This window comes from Cavia porcellus, unplaced genomic scaffold (assembly GCF_034190915.1).
Source record: "Cavia porcellus strain 051 isolate PalLab524CR breed Dunkin Hartley unplaced genomic scaffold, mCavPor4.1 scaffold_1, whole genome shotgun sequence".
Lineage (NCBI taxonomy): Eukaryota > Metazoa > Chordata > Mammalia > Rodentia > Caviidae > Cavia > Cavia porcellus.
In genome coordinates, this window is record NW_026947484.1 from 17,620,081 (window position 1) to 17,624,266 (window position 4,186).

Here is a 4,186-nt window from a genome sequence, read left to right on the forward strand (position 1 = left end):
TTATTTTTCTCTTATTGTTGAGACAAAATATCTGACACCCAAAGTGAAGCAAGGAAAGGTTTTTTAGCTGACAGTTTTTGGAGGTTTCGCTCCAAGGCCGGGTGACATGGCTGAGGGGCAACTGTTCAGGGCAGGCACAGGCAACAAGAATGAAAGCACAAAAGAAGGGAGCATGCCTCCTTCACCCCTTACACTGCAAGTCGGCACCTCGTCCCTGGGGCGGGGGTGCAGCCCCACACTGTCAACCCCAGTGCTAGACAACAAGCCAATCACAAACACTAGGTTCAGCTACCTCCATGATTGCATGCAGCTTTGGGGGGTCATCTAAACGTAAGCCATAAACAGCTGTGAACCCAGAAATTTTGATTCGGTAGGCCCAAGGTGAGACCCTGAAATCTTCAATGTTAAAGTTTCTTGGTCGATTCTGCTTCATCCAGGCTTGAGAACTATTGGTGTAGACAAAACATTAGGATGAATGTCTGACGTTGATAACCATTGTTGATAAACTTGTACTCTGTTCTACACCATGTGCTATGTCTATCCTTGGTATTGACTGACAGCTTTGTTTTGCCATATTTGACTGTATTCTTCCCCCCCCCCCAAAGAAAGTAATAAGCACTAAGGAGTAATAAAATCCAAGATGTGTAAATTTTGTTGTAAAAAAGAGAGGGAAAAAAAAAAAAAGAAAAAGAGCTCTAACGGATATAACAGCAAGTGTGTTTGGGGGTGTTAAATAGCTGACTTTATCAATGTTTTTGGAACATTGAACACAGCTGTTCGCAGTCTCCCTGTTTGAATGTCCACCTTGTGTTCTTTGATACTGTGATTTGAGGAACTATTTTCAAGAAAATAGTGTGTAATCTACTAGCAGGTAATTTCTTACTGTTATGGTTTTTTGTTTCGTTTTGTTTTGTTTTGTTTTGTAGTTCTGTATTGCGTGTACCCTTACGCCGCTTTGGTTTGTTTTGTGTTTTTCTCTTTTTCCTCTTAAATAAAAAAAAAAAAAAAAAAAAAAAAAAAAAAAAAAGGATGAATGTCTGCAGCCACAACAGCCCTGCAAGGTAGAATAAAGATGAAACTCATAGATTTTTTAAACTTGATATAAATCAGGAGAAGCAGTAAATTTCCCTCCAAATTGACTAAATTGAAACTAAGAAGATTGAAGGAGAAGGATTTATAGAATCTTAACTTTTTGAGGGCAAAAGTAAAAAAGCCCTTTTCAGGTTAGTTTAGGCACAGAAAGCGGTTTATTGTCTCCTGTGACTGAAATGTCTATTTTAGGCATGGCTGAATTAAGACTTAAAATAGCCAGACACTGAAACTTTCTTATGGGGAGAAGGCTGTTTTTCAGTAATTTCTGATCGAGCCAGCTGGGTCAGTTATCTATTTCTAACACAGTCTCTGTCTAGATTGACTGTCTGGCCACCTGCTAACCTTTAGCACACAGCAGGAGAAGCCTCGACAAGCCACGAGACTTGAGAAAGCTTGGTAGCTCCCCTAAAAGAAATCAGAATGGTAGGCAGAAACAACTGATGACTTAGTCTTAGCTTCATTGATCTTTGGAGCCACGTTTTGTTTTATTTTATTCAGTTCCGAGATAGGGTCTTGCTGTGTAGTTCAGACTGACCTTGAACTCCCTATGTAGCTAGCCCAGCGTTCCCTCAAACTTCCAGTGATCCCACTGTCTCAGCCTCCCGAGTGCTGGGATTATAGTTGTGCACCACCACACCCAGATTTTTGGAGCTACTTCTAAGTAAGGATGAACTAACTTGCTTTGTTTTTGCTACATTCTCTGACTCACCCACCTTCTGGGGTCCTACATGTCTGAGGCCTTTCTTCAGAACATCAGGCCCTGGGCAGGGGTGCTATGGAACTTGTCTTCAGCTTTCTTCCTCCTGCTCAGGGGAAGGTTCTGCAAGCAGTGCCCAAAGACTCATGCCTGAGCCAAGAAAACAGTACAAAGTCAGTCCAAAGTCTACTGGAGCAGGCACCTAAACACTGGTGGCCACAGACCACTGGGGAGCCTACCTGCTGGTGTCTTCTGGGTTGGCTGGAGACAGTGAGATCCTGAGAGAAGAAAGGAAAGGATGCAGGGATGTTGTTGGTGGTTTATTATCTGTGGGGAAAATTGCAATTCTGGAGCAGCTCACTCATGGAAATCACACTACTGGAATGGAAGATGGTGAGACGAGGGAATATGTGTGAGGGAATGGATCGAGAGCGGAGGAATAGTAACATCCTTCTGACACTAGAGGCCTACAAGAAGGTGCCAAGCTGCCAAAGCATCATTTTTTATTTCCAGTGGGTTTGCTCTTGTGTAAAGTTTGGAAGAAATTTGCATCGTTTTACAGAGTGGTGTTTCCGAGGTAAGACATTATTAAATTCAAAGACAAAAAAGAAGTTGCAGTTGCTGTATTAAGAAACAAAGTCGCCCTCTCTGAGCAGAGGCAAGTGGATGCTGAAGTGGCAGAGCGTTGGACAAAAAGCAAGAAGGCAAGATGCTGGGGAGAAAATGTCACCGGTCGGAAAACAGTGACCAGATTGTTTGCTCTGTTAGCCATAAACTTCCCCAACCCTGGAAAAAATCAAGCTTTCTTTTCCCTGGCGGGAATAATAAAGGGAACTCTAGCTCTGAAAACTAGAGATCAGCAATTAATTCCACAATTGTTTGTTGCACAGTGATTGCTGGTGAGTGTGAACACCGAGTCAGGCCTAACACTTAGAGTAGGTAGGCCATTTGTGTAAGTCATTGACCTCTAAGAGAATGTGGAGTGATTTTTTTTTTTTTTTTTTTTTTAAATTTTATTTAAGGAGAAAAGAAAAAAAGCAGAGAAAGGGTACAAGTTATACAGATTTGCAGAAAAAAAATGAACAGTAGGAAATTACTAGTTAATGGATTACATATTGTCATCTTAGAAATAATTGTTCAAGTCACAAAATTAAAGCTTGTAAAGTGGACATTCCATCAATGATACTGCAAACAGTTCTGTTCAATGATCCAATAAAACTCTGTGATATCATTTTCTATCTTATACACTTAAATATACATGCAGTTATATAGTACAGAGCACTTTCTTTTCCTCTCTTTTGTACAATGACTATTACACATTTTGGGTTTCATTGCTCCCATGGTTCTTATTACTTTTTTGGAAGAGAGTAAAACCAAGTGTGACATAACAGAACAGAATCGGTCAAGTCAAAAGGGTGGACATAATAGATAATGTGAAAACATAATACAAGGTGATCAACAATGGTTACCATAATGCCTCCTGCTATCTCTAATAGAATTGCCTATATTGTTAGTTACAATGCAATTGAACAAAACTGTAAAGAATAAAACCGACAAAACCAAAACATTGGAGACATTGTAGGTCTTCAAAAATAGATAAAAGTCAATGAGAATGGGCGTCATAATGAATCTCATTATCTTCACAGCTGATGCCTAAATTTTTGAACCTGATACTATCCAGCAAAACAGAATGGGGGAACATCAGTTAAAAACCAGATGGTGAGAGTAATACAGGGCTTTAAATCGAGGTAATGGAAAGTCAAAGTGGGTTACTATAATATATCCTGCTATTTTTTTCCTTTAATTAAAAGGATAAAAATAAAAAAGTAAATAATGGAGTGGAGATTGAGATAAAAGAGGGCATAACAACGAAACAGCACAGATCAAAACATAACCATTTAAGCAGAATAGTGTTTCACCACCAGATAATCCTGACCTAAAAGTAGTTACCATATTATCTCTTTCCTTGAAATCCTTGAGTACAACTTCGTATACTGTAGCATTAAGTATATCAAAACAATGTAAAACCATTCAAGAGAATGACAGCATTACAGAGTATTTAGAATCGACTAACAGAAAATGAACAATGGTTTCTGTATAATCTCCTTGTCTTTAAAAGGTTTTTGCTTATACTATCATACATAATAAAATCCAGTAAGATACAACCTATTTGGACCATTGGAGACAGAAGGACAAAAGCTAGATGAGACTTCAAAACAAGATGATACTAAATCAGTATTACCTATTAAGATGTCATTTTCTCCAAAATAGCTGTTCCTATCATCCAATCTTCTCTGCCTCATTTCTGTTGAGCTCTTATTCTGTCAGTAGCTGTCAGTTTGTCTTCTTCACTTTGTTCTCTGCTCCATTCGTTGTGGCCTCTCTGCCATTATTTCT

At 39.2% G+C, this 4,186-nt stretch overlaps 1 pseudogene; it reads left to right on the forward strand.

Moving 5' to 3' along the window:
* Positions 1-1,995: 1,995 nt before the first annotated feature.
* On the forward strand, positions 1,996-3,277 carry LOC134475238 (NF-kappa-B inhibitor-interacting Ras-like protein 1; annotated as a pseudogene).
* The last annotated feature ends 909 nt before the right edge of the window (positions 3,278-4,186 follow it).